The sequence below is a fragment of the Schistocerca nitens genome, chromosome 6, assembly GCF_023898315.1.
Source record: "Schistocerca nitens isolate TAMUIC-IGC-003100 chromosome 6, iqSchNite1.1, whole genome shotgun sequence".
NCBI lineage: Eukaryota > Metazoa > Arthropoda > Insecta > Orthoptera > Acrididae > Schistocerca > Schistocerca nitens.
In genome coordinates this window covers 221,974,683-221,987,792 of record NC_064619.1, presented here as the reverse complement: position 1 = coordinate 221,987,792, position 13,110 = coordinate 221,974,683, and the positions used below count along the sequence as shown (strand labels likewise).

Sequence of the window (13,110 nt, the reverse complement as noted above, 5' to 3'; positions counted from 1 at the left end):
GGATGTTTCTTTCTATGGCACAAGAATAAAGAGAACCGTATCTGGCATGGAACTGATGGCTGGATGTCCGATTTCATTGTTCTTGCCACAAATAGACCGTTGTCCCCTTGGTAAAGCGGCTGAGTGCTGTCAACGGGAGTTGCACTTTCAGTATTAATCCTTGGCGAGTAGTCTTCTCGGCGAGTGCATCCAGCTCGTTAATTATCTGAGGTACCACAAATGCTTTTTAACCAAATGAATACGACGTTTTTCCCCGCTTAACTTATTTATAGTAGATTGCACGGTTATGCAAGATGTATATATATATTTGTTTATAAATGTTTGGTGTTAGATATAGGTTCCAGAGCGCATCTAGAGATGGAGATTATTAAACAGGTATTGGAAGACAGGTTTTTGGCGGCGTTAGATAGCCGTGAACTATGAAATTGATGCTTAGCATTTATAGTACTAGCTGCAGTGCGTTAGGAACAAATAGGAGTGAGATGTCAAAAAAAAAAATCGGAGTGAAGTGTCCGCGAGTCCAACGCAGTTCTTGCCGTTTACTAGCTCAGCGTTACACCATTCTGCCCCCTCAACCGACCGACAACTAACGGCACGGATCACGAAACACAGTGTCCGGTAGTAGTGTCAGAGGACAAGCATAGTGTAATGAATACCCATTGTTACACAGTTAGAAAGCTTTTACGATGTGAGGCCCCCAAGTAGGCAAGCTGTAATCTGCTTCCACATCCACTGTACGTACATACATTGCAGATATCAATTACTCTCTTCGCGACCAGACGGATGATAATTGTTACAGACTCCCCATTTTTCCTTCTACAACTTGCTTCTCCCCCACCCCCACCCCAGGGGGCTCACAACTCTTTTGTGAGTACGTGCTTGGCTTCCAGCAGGGGGCCCCAGTCTGCATCATTACTTCCTTTCTGTGCTGCAAGCTTGTAGTTCCACTGTGCCCCCCCCCCCCCCCCCCCCGTTTCTCCATGAGATGATTTTCTTGATGTCGACCCTGCTTCAACATGATTGATGATTGTACCTCGAAATTCCACTTCTGGTATATTCTCTACTTTTTCATTAAATAAACGCATAGTCGCCGTTGTTGGGTTTGACCTGCCACCAGTTTTTAAAATTCTCCGGAAGTGCGGATCGTGCAAGGAGATCACCCAATGTGGTGTATACTCCAACTGTGTGCCTTCCATCTGTGCACCCTTCCATTAAATAAGGTAATACACTCAAAACTCAACACAGTAGCCATCCCATTGTCATGGGGGGGGGGGGGGGGGGGTCGTCAAGTACCTGCACGGTGGTAGTCCCCTGACCACACAGGGATCGCACTATTGGTACCTGAGCTTGAAAACTCTCCGTGTATGCCAAGTAGTTAGTGCCTATTGTGACTTGTGCACGGGAACTCCGAGCAGTGGATTACTGATCAGGTAGCCATTGCTGAGGCTGGGTGGTGGCCATTGGGAGAGCCCCCGTTCGGAGTGGATGGCATCATGGTAGATGAGCTGCAAACGAAGCAGATGAAGTTATCTCCCATTGGTGGCCATAGGGCCCCAGTTGTCTCTATATAAGGGCAGTGATCTTTCGGTGCAGAGAGATACGATCCTAAAATGTTCCCTTCCCTGCCTATGGTATGAGAGGAACATAGGGCTAAGTAGCAACCAAGGCAGTACTCCCCACAATACTTGGTTTGTAAAATGATTGATGGTGATTTCTTCATGGCCACAAAGCCCTTATTCTTTGTAGAGAACGTAGAAGACAAGTTTGGGGAAGTGACAGGCATCTCGAAAATGAAAAATGGGTAAATTCTGGTGAAAACGACATCCCCCTGGCCAGTTATGGGCACTGCTCACTTGTAACAAGCTGGGTGACACACTGGCTACTGTCACTTCTCATAAGTCATGTCTACCAATCAATCCCTTCTTTTAGTCAAGTTGTCGCATAGATTACTTTCCTCTCCAATTCGTGTCAGCACCTCTTCAGAAGTTACTCGAGTTATGTGATTATCAACGTTCTTATGTGGCGACGCATTTCAAAATATTCTGTTCTTTTCTTGTATGAGCAGTTTGTTGTCCACGTTTCAGTTCCGGAGAAGGCATCACTGCAGATAAATGTATTCAGAGAAGACGTCCTAATACTAAAATTTGTTTGATGTTAACAAATTTCTCTTAGAAATGCTATTTTTCGAGTACACGTGGATTCCCGGCGGGGTCAGGGATTTTCTCTGCCTCGTGATGGCTGGGTGTTGTGTGCTGTCCTTAGGTTAGTTAGGTTTAAGTAGCTCTAAGTCTAGGGGACTGATGACCTAAGATGTTAAGTCCCATAGTGCTCAGAGCCATTTGAACCATTTTTGAGTACACGTGTGTCGTTTCTACTTCGGTCATTGCCAGTTATCTCGCTGCACGAATAAAAACTCATCTACTACTTTTAGTGTCTCATTTCCTAATCTTGCAGCATCGCCTGATTGAATTCGACTACATTTCATTACCAGTGTTTTACTTTTGTTGATACTCAACTTAAACCTTTTTTCAAAATCCTATTAATTCCGTTCAGCTGCTCTTTCAAATTCTTTGCCGTCTGATAGTATTAGTTTAATCAGCAGAACTCATAGTTCGTATATCTCCTCCCTAAATTTTTATTTCATTTCCAAATTTCTTCTTGGTATCTTCCCCAAATTGATAAACATGCATGCTGAACAACATTGGGAATAGGCTAGATCGCTGTCGCGCCCCGTTCTCAATTTGCTTCCGTTCCATGTCCTTCGATTCTTATAATTGCAGTCTGGTTTATGTACAAGTTGTAAATAACCTTTCGCTGACTGCACTTCATCCCTGTTAATTTCAGAATTTCAAGAATGTATTTCAGTTAACGTTGTTAAAAGCTTTTCTAAATCTACAAATGATGGAAACATACTTTTGCCTATTTTCAAACATTCCTCTCGAGTTCGTTTTCCGGAACACAAACTGAGCTGCTTCGAGCTGTTCTTATGTAAATAATTTGTCTGTATTTTGCAGTCACAACTTATTGAACAGAGTGTTCCGTAATGTTCACGCCTGTCAGCACCTGTCTTCTTTGCAATCGGAACTATTGTGTTGTTCTTGAAGTCTAAAGGTATTTCGCCTGTCTGTCGTGTACAGCAGGTGGAATAGTTACGTCATGGCTGGCTGTCCCAACGATGTCAATTATTATGAGGCTGTGTCGTCAACTCCAAGTGCCTTGTTTCGACTGAAGTCTTTTAGCGCTGTGTAATTTTTTTTTCTGCCATATGTGTTTCATTATCAACAAACCAGCCTCGGACTAAAACACAGAAACAACAAAAACACCGCTCATAGCTTTCAATATTTTATAACGTTTAAAATTTTGTAAATGTATTGGCCCCTTGCTTTATCAGTTTCACAAGGATGGGTCCCCAGCGGTGGGATCGACCTTTTGAAATCATTTGTATGCTGATGTAGGTTAAGATCCCAGCCATCACACCCTGCAGCCATTCACCTTTGTGGGCTCGCGTTTCCGTGACGTTCAGTAGCGTTAAGAATGGAGTATTGTACCGGGTGGTCGCGTGGTTTGTAATAGGTAGGGTAAGGCGTACACAGGTGGAAGGTTTCGGGTTCGAATGTAGTCATTTATTTTTAAATCTTTATCGAAAGACTATGTACATTATTTTTTATTCAGTCAATTGTTTTAAATGTGATTTGTCACATCATTTAATCACCGTATGAACTTTTTCATTTGTTACCATTTTTATTTAGATCATTCTTTTTCTATTCGGAATTTTTGTGAACGTGAATTTAATTGCATTTATCAATTACAACATTTAAATATTTGAAAATGCCGATCAATCAGTTAGAAACAAAAGAAGAAATAACCTAATTGTGTTGACTATGCAGTGGTGTCAAAAATGTATTTTTCGTTACAAGATGTGCATTTTTATAGTAATCGATATAAAAACATTTAAAACATAGCTTAAATTACTATTGCATTATGGATAAAATAACACAGACGATTTAAACGAAAAAAGGGGTTAAGTAAAACGAACCTTTAACCAAAAATGAGATAGAAATAATGAAGGCAATAACATGGACGAAAAATGATAAAATGAAAGAAATCAAATAGAAATTAATACATAAAATCAATTAAAATCACATGTACAAAGGTATAAAGCGGAAAAAGCTTTATGAGAAGGAACATGAGAGCAAATGATGAAATTGGTGTGATCATTAAAATGTGACAAAGGAATAGAAATAAGAAATTACATTTAAATCAAATAATGATCAGTCATTTCGGTGAAGTTTTAAAAAACAAAAAATTAATGCAACTGACAAGATTTTAACCCACCACCTCCTGCGCATAAAGGCTTTACCCTATCCGTAATGCCAATCACCTAGTCCGTAAAAAACTACTTGTTTAATGCTACTGGGTGTAACGCAAAGTTCCGAAAGCTTTTTTGTCGATTACTCGCAAACGGGAGTCCTCCAGGGTGAATAGCTGCAGGGTGTTATACCTGGGATCTTAACCTATATCACCATATAGATGGTTTCAAGAAGGCAGTCCCACCACTGGAGACCTATCCTTGTCAGATTTAATGGCTCATAAGCGTATAATGTTTACATATACGTTCCATATGCAGCGTCTCTGTTCAGAATATTTACTTAGTACATAGTAAAATAAATATAAACCCGAAATTTAGTTTAAGCAGCGCTACGCTTTACTGTGCATCATAGTGTACAACGGAATATATCCTTGTCTTTCATCTCAGGCCTGAGGTACACACCTAATTAAAGGGGCTCTATAATTTTTCTTGAAGTTCTAACCGCGCTTCAGCAAGGCATATTTGAGATTTCCAAAGATGAAATCAGCTGTTAATTACCGAAAAAAGTTGTAGAACTTTTAGACGTATCTGCCATTTAACTCGCTTAGTTCCCGATCACAGTTTCGTACGTAGTAGTTTCAGAATGTGAATTATGATAGAATTACTCTTTTGACGTCGGTGATCTCGTAATTCTTCGAACAGACGGCGTGTTGTGTTTGTTTCCGTAGCATTGATGCCGCGCTCCCCTCCCCCTACCGCAGTCGCTTTCGGGCTCTCTGCCCCTCCTTGCCGCCGTCCTTGGTACTCCATTGTGGAGTTAAGCTCCGAAGTCCAGCACTCCCACACTCCCTTCTGCCTGAAGTAAGGGGGCAATGATTGCCCTTCACGGAACGGCGCGTGCGGATCTGACGAGCTCGCGGTAATTGATGTGACGTGCATAGCGCCGAGGCCGTCCAGGCTGCCTCCCGCACCACGGCCGACGTGGGCGTCATTGTGCGAGTGCGCGCGCGCGCGCACCCGCCGGGTCGTTGACCCCGGCCCCGGTGTACGGGAGTGTACGCCCTGGGGCGATAGTACGCTGCACGAACGCGACCAGTCGCTGTGTGGAATTGCATACCGCCACGTTCCTCAATAGTCGACCAAAACTACGTTCTCACTAGGACGGTCCTGCAGCGTACTATCGCCCCAGGGCATACACGTCTGTACACCGCAGGGGCGTGCTTCGCAAGTCGATCTCTCATCCTGCCCCGCCATACACAGACGTATCCATTTAGTACTTCCTTGAATAAAGCCAGAACATGAAACTGATACCGACCAATGAGAAGGGTACCCAGAGTCATTTGTTATGCAATCTCAAAAGTGTACTTCCATTCAGCGCGAAACTAATATGAGCTCCGTCAACAACTGTCCCCTCTCCTGCTCCCCACTGCTTTGTGCTCGACCGTACCTCCTTTTCCAGGTACCTTCGTCATCACTCTTTTGTATCCGTTGCTCTTGCACGTTGTTAACAACCGAGTGACGTGGCGCAGTGGACTCGCATTCGGGACGACGACGATTCGGGATGGTTCCTTTGAAAAGGCACTGCCGATTTCCTTCTCTAATCCGATGAGACCGGTGACTTCCCTGTTTGGTCCCCTCTTCCAAAACCAACTAAAATGTTGTTAGGCCCTTAGCACCGTATTTTACTTTTTTCAGAGTGCTCTTCATATAGTACATCAATGAAGCAAGACCTTCAGTATTCCTTATCCTTGATACTAGCTGATGACGAAAGAACAGTTGAACAGATTTCTATGCTTTCGCCGAGATAGCTGGTTCTGTTCTCATCCTCCACAGTAACTGTAACGCATGGGGGGTGGGATGTTCGTGGGAGGGACACCCCGCACCGCATGCTGTTCCTGGGGAGGCGCTATCCTGGTCCCACCTACCTGCTGACTTGATTATTTCTCTCGCCTTATTTTGCTATTATCGTTCCTACTGATGTTCGTTACGTTTTTAGTTTAATCACTTTTACTAATCTCGCGACTAAACGGCAATACTTATGCCGTTACAGCCTTGGCTCTGCATCTGGTTCGGGGGTGGTGATGGGGATTGGGGGGGGGGGGGGGAGAGTGGTCAGATGTGGGTGAGGTGTCTCACGGCAAATGACCTATGGAGGGAGCCCTCGAGTGCATCAGTATTGCTTTCAATGCCTCGACTTTACTACTAACACATCAGAACTCGTCAACCTCTGTCTCAGATCGTGGGCACAGTTTTGCATCGGCGTATTCTACTTTAATATATCTATTATCAAGGCACAATAAAGCCGTCAAGTGCACTGGGGTTGTAAAAGAAAAAATGGCCGAATGAGATTAGGACTCGCACGCTAGGAGTTCCGTACAAACTTAATTACGTATTTAGGCAGTTCATCGGTTCCGGAAATCGAGAGTCTGTCATTTTTTTCCTATTATCGACATTGATACTGCCAAGATATCGGTGCCATAGATTTCAAGTTTTTCTCAACTGGATTGCGGAGTACGATTTGTCTTCGGTGCTTGTCAGACAACTTTTAAATTCATTAATCCAAAAGTAAATGGTCTTCAGTGGTGGTGCAGAGTCAGAGTTCACTTCATCCAGTCCTGTTCTGATTTCTGCGGCCGTACAACTCTTCAAATGAAAATGTTTAATAACAGCACGATACTCGGTTTTCTCCATTTTCAAATCCCAAATGACCCACAGACCAATTTAGACAGTTCTCAAAAATGAACTATACGCTGTACATTGTTGAAAGTCTTTACACGATCCTTGGAATAATCAAGCGTACCAACCATGAAGGCGCAACAAAAATGTTCCATTTTTTATGGAATTACCAGACATATTATCAAACCATCCCTCGGATGTGCCTCTGGGATTTTGCGAGATATCCAAATGTCGATAGCACGCAGTTCTCTTCGCAGTGTTCCCTTGGAGACCGGTTGAGTTGCATCTGCACACACTTAACAGAAGCAGTTCCCGTCTGGGATGAAACCAGTTGCCAGTGTCAAATCGTAATTAGTCTTCGCTTCCAGTCGGTTAGAATCTTTTTACGGACATTGTTCTTAGAGGGCGTTACATGGCTTCGAGTGGTACACTACCCCCTGTAGGAACATAGGACGCTTCACAGGTCGGACAACTTCGTTCATGGTGTGATGATGGGTACGATCAAACAGGATAGCCGCTTACTACAATTGTCTACTGCTTATCACCCATGTTACTGCGATCACTCCTTACAATCGACTGGCGCGCGCACACCTCTCCATTGGTATCCCTTACGTCAGTGGCGGAAGGTCACATGACGGTCTGGTACCAGTTCTACACCTTGTGCGGCGCTCCAAAGCGACCAATGTGCTGTTATGGGAGTGACTAATATGTCGTCCGGTGAGCTTACATTCAGGGCGAATGTTGTTGACATGTCCATCCAACCATTGAGATATAGGTTCTCCGTGGTTTCGTGAATCAGTGTATTGTCCCTTCGAAAAGCACAAGTTCGATTTTCCTCCCCCACCCGCCCCAATCCGGTCGTGCTTCTTCTGTAACGAACTCTTAGTCGACGGGTCGTTAAACTTTACTGTTTATTCCTTCCTCTCCTAACGCATTGAAGTTTGTCGTTTGTTTCCTGTTGAACGCTTTGAAAGTGCTCAGAGCTGATAGCATATCTGTGATCATTGTGGTGGTGTGCTGAAGTATGGTCTTGTTGCATCCTGTAAATTTCGACTAACGAGGATATACTGTAGTTGTGCATTTAGCCCATCCACGTCATCCTAGTGGAATTCTAATAAGGTTTTACATAGGACCTTCTTACAGGATTGATGCCTTCCTTAAGCGGCGTTCTCACCGGACGCGCCGCGTCACCCAAAAACACGGTGCAGAAAGGCGCGCATCAGCGCAGAATGGAGCAGTGGTCATAGATGCGTCCGCGCGTGCTTCAGTAAAAATGGGAAACGATAAACGCCGTCCAAATAGAGCGCGTAGTAACAAACAATTGCATTTGGTGTACCGACGCTTTGCCAACTAGTTCGTTGTTGCACATAACGGCGAGGTTTGACGTCCACACCGGGGGCGCCGCGCTACGCCAAACTTCGTTCCTCGATTATGCGAGGAGCGGCTTTAGCTTGCATTTTTCGTAAATCTGTCGCGCAGCAGACGGTCCCAAGTGATTGGAAAAAAGCGTAGGTTTACTCCCGTACGTAACAAAGGCAAAATAACGGATACGCAAAATTATAGACCAATATCTTTAACCCGCAAGCAAACAAGCATATTTTTATGACATTACTACACGCTAGGGGGAATAGATGTGTATGCATCGCAACATTAGAGTATCTTAAAGACGTATTTAATGATTTTTAAGATGTAAATACACACTTCCCCTAATGACAAAAAACGAATCTCACAAAGCAGTGTACGCTGCAGAATTTGTCATTTAGATCTAATCAGAGTCATTGCTGAGACAGACTGAAAATTAATGTTCCTTACATGTTAACCTATATAATATTTTGCTCGCAGTTTTATTTTTCCGGTTCTTTTTTCCGGAGAGACAAGTGACATCTCCCAGATGACAATCTAGCTTTCTTCTGTCTTGGCTCTTCCGCTTCAGTGTTGGACGTCACACAGATTTGATAAGTTTGGGTAAGTGTTTCTTGGTGGTGTAGATTTTATCCACAAAGCTCCATCCTTTCCTTTATAGCTTGCTTCAGATAGTGCAGCCACACCCTCTGAAACATCACTATCTACCTCTTGCACAGTATCACTGTCTGACATGGAAGTTCATTAGCTACGGTATCATACGCGTGGGGTGTTCTTTACCTAGTCACTAGAAAATAGAAGATACTCAACAAGACAGAGCATGAAACAGGGGACCTCACAAATTGATACAAGGAGGTACAGTTGGTTGAAAGCTATATGGAAGGTCATAGATGTAGAATTTATCTTACAATGCTACCAACGTATCAGATTGATAACGTGGTACATTTTGCCCCCTGCACGTGTGCTTCCTGGTTAAAATGGTCTAGATAGTTAATATCATTGGGGACATTCTAAGCTCGAATATGAGTTCCCTGCAAAGGGAAGACCTACTGTCCATAAGGCAGCGTGGGTTTGGAAAGTATCGCTTGTGCGGAACATACCTCGGCTATTTCGAGGTGATATCCTATCTACCACGGATGTAGACCAGTAGGCTGATTCTATATCCCTAGATTTCCGGAAAGCGTTCGACACTGTAGCACGTTTTGACTGTGAACGACGATTCGAGCATACGTAATAATTTTTCAAATATGTGACTGACTCAGATATGAGGAATAGCACCATTGGAGGAACTGGTATATCGAATGACAATGTCAAACGCATTTATTCACCAGTTCTAATGAAATTGAATGCGGGCGCGGATGCAGAACATCTACACAGAATTATATCACATTCTATTTCACTGGTAGAATTCATATGATTCCATTCATTTATTTTCGGTGAATTTAAATTAAATTATGTATGCCCTGCTGTATAATATACCACGGTATTGCATCTTATCTATTCTCCTGGTTATGCTATTCCCGAATTGTATGTTCACTCAGTGGTGCATACGGGTTATTACGTTCAATATGTTAAGTAATGCCGATGGGGAAATTAATCTGCAGTTGTTCCAGTTGTACGGTCAGTGCTTGTATGCATATAATCATGACTTCCTTGAAGGTTTTAGACTATATAAGAAACAATGTGCTAAAAATCGCGCTGTTGTACATATTATGCCTTAGTATCTTTGGAGCTGTAACTTCGTGGTGAAGGATTTGACAGGCGACGTGCACTTTAGTATTTCTGTGGTGGTGGTGGTGGTGGTGGTGGTGGTGGTGGTGTCGTCGTCGTCGCTGAGCAAGTTTGAATTTCCCCGCTGAGTCATATTCAACGAGGAAAGTACACTGACAGGCAGAGTAGATGCAATGGTTTACAATCCCTGATCATCCACCAACTAGATTTCACAGTTCACACTGATCCCCCTTTACAATGGACTTCCAGGAGTCTCACGTATTTCTCTCGACTCAACGAAGTCAGAGTTAGCGACGTCTTATGATATTCTTTCTTTTGTGATTATTGAAGGAATACTCTAAACCGTAATTACTTAAGACAATCCTTTCCTGAATCCTCTTTTTCAGGTTAGTGGCTCTCTCTTACTCGATGAATGCCTTAGTTTCAGCTATCTCAGGATTGACATAGAATGTTGCAGTTCTCTCTCTAAGGGATCTTCCCATTATGCAGTGGCATGAGCCATTTAAAACATAATTTTGGTTTACACAACTTAGTGCCTAGTTGTTTGGCCAACTACATTGTTATTTAATATGTTTCGAAACTACATAATTATTTGATATTGTTACATTGATTTTTCAATACATTGCTCTCATAGTTTCTAATTCCATATTGGCACACCGAATAACACAAACTTTCTTATTTTTCTTTTAGTGAAGGAAAATACCAGACTGTTCATGGTTGGCAATAGCGTGGCACTTGTAAATATCGTGACGATCACCGTTAGACATAAATTTGTAAAGCGACTGCATGTTGAAACTGCGTCCACAAATGATCGGTCATGAATAAATGCCGACGGTTTCTTCTGGCATCAGTTTAGCGACGTGCATCTGTCTTCGAGCTAATCATATAATGAAACTTATGTCTAGGTATCCTCCCACCTTGGAACTTACACGGGAAAACGTTGACATAGATTTTTCGGCTGTCAAGCAAAGAGCGATATACTTTTAGACAGGGGGAATCCCTGTTTGACGATTGCTTTGAGAAATTAGGCCTGCTGACTGCCTTTACTTGAACAACCGAGTGGAAGGTGACTGAGATCTGCCAGTTCTGAAGAATAATCTTTGCAATATGGAGAGGTTGGTGGTTTGCTTCTGTGGATATTTGCATGGTAACACCCGCGTGTTTCACTCTCTTATTTTTGGTGTTAAATAGTTTCGAGCAACGTTGATCTCCATGGTCTTTTAGAAATAAAGGGCTGAATCCCTCTAAAGTATCATCCGTTCGACATTTGAAAGTGAGCGTTTTAACTAGAAATACTGTTACGTATCGATTTGTAAGATGCGGAACATCGGTTTTGTGAAATTTTGCACATGAACTCATATGCAGCTCCCGAACTCTCTTGAAAATTTTATTTCTGGCTTGCACTTTAAACTTCCTGTTTTGCCAGAGCTGCGTTTACGTCAGTGTGCGGATTTGGTGACGTGGAGGTATTTTGGGATGGAGTTTATCAGTTGCACTTACTTGTCATGTGAAGATGAGTTTACGGGATTCACATGTTTTCGTTAAAAGACCGAGCTAGGTGGTGCGGTGATCGCCACAGTGGGCTCCGCGGGAAGCAAATGAATTTTAATCTGCGTCCAGTACCGTGTTTTACGATTTCTGTAGGGTCCCTGAACCACCACAGGAAGAGTTTCTGAAACAAGGCGGCAATAAATTTCTTCCTCATCGTAGGGACAATCAGAGTTCGTATAATGTACTCAGTATAATGATATCGATGTCACGAGGGTGGTAAAATCTGAACTTGCTTATTAGTAATAGTTGGATGCGTGCGTACGCAAATAGAACTTGAACTCTGCTACACTGTACAGATAGACGTATTGATTCAGTATCAGTTTGGAGTAAGGCAGAATATGTAACAAGTGTACCTGCAACTATTTCTCGAGAAATCTGAAAAATATTTCGCCACTCACCGCGAAAATAATTGCAACCTCCCCCCCCCTCTCTCTCTCTCTCTCTCTCTCTCTCTCTCTCTCTCTCTCTCTCTCTCTCTCTCTCTCTCCCTCCCCCCCCCCCCCATACGTGTATTATTTGTGTTTCTTGGTTGCTCATTGCTAATTTTCTGCAAAAGTAGAGCGCAACACACTATCTATAAGCGGCTGTGGGCAGTGATAAGGTATTATATTAACGGTAGGTGCGTTTCTCATCTTAATTTTTGAATAGTGCACAGGGAGAAACGCATCAATACAAGCAAAGGTAATGCTTGAGCTGCTAGCCTACCAGACTTAGTGCTGACTATACTATTGTTGAGTTCGTGCCATCTCATGTCGCCAGGTTTCAGTCGGCACCTCAGGAAGTCAGAATCTCCTTTGTCAAAGCGTTTTTTCGTTTGCATATTTCATTTTTGCTGCGTCAGAGCAATCTGGTCGTGTATATTGCGTCACAACGAAACGAACCAAATTTTTCGCAGTACCTGGTTATAAACAGATGACCGTTCACTTAAGTACAATACAGTTCATAGCCAGTTGATTCACGGAGACTACAAGCCCTTCAAAAACTGCTTCATCGCCGTTCTTACGAATGCTGTCTGTCATACTGTCGGAATTTAGTCGCGGAGAATCAACAGCGACTTTCACAAGACGATACATTCGTCAAAGAAATTCCTATGACGTTGTGTTGTTAAGTGTCTTCCATTTCATTCATAAATGGTGCTGTTTGGAAGTCTTCGGGAATACAAGTGCCACAAATTCTCAGTAATATGCAACTGAGGTACTGTACTTTATCCCACTACCCAGTTTGTTACGTTATCTACGTCAATTACCTCCTCACTGGACGAATTTTCCGTCTCCCTGAATATGACCTGCATGTGTTGCTGGGAAACTCCTGTGTGTCAACTAACATTTTATTTCAGTTGGTTAGCTTTTCGGGACTTCAGCTACGAGGTAAGTCCGCAGAAAGTATCTGATAGTGTTATATCCACTGATTGTGTAGACTAGCGGAGCACACTGGATCCCAAAATAAGACTTGGCAGGAGCTGTGACACTGCACCCGTGGGT

General features: G+C 43.0%; 1 protein-coding gene across 1 annotated transcript in view; it reads left to right on the top strand.

The window, feature by feature from the left end:
* LOC126262445 (ran-binding protein 9) overlaps positions 1-13,110 on the top strand; it is a 246,250-nt gene that overhangs the window by 91,655 nt on the left and 141,485 nt on the right. The gene's annotated exons all lie outside the window — the stretch shown is intronic.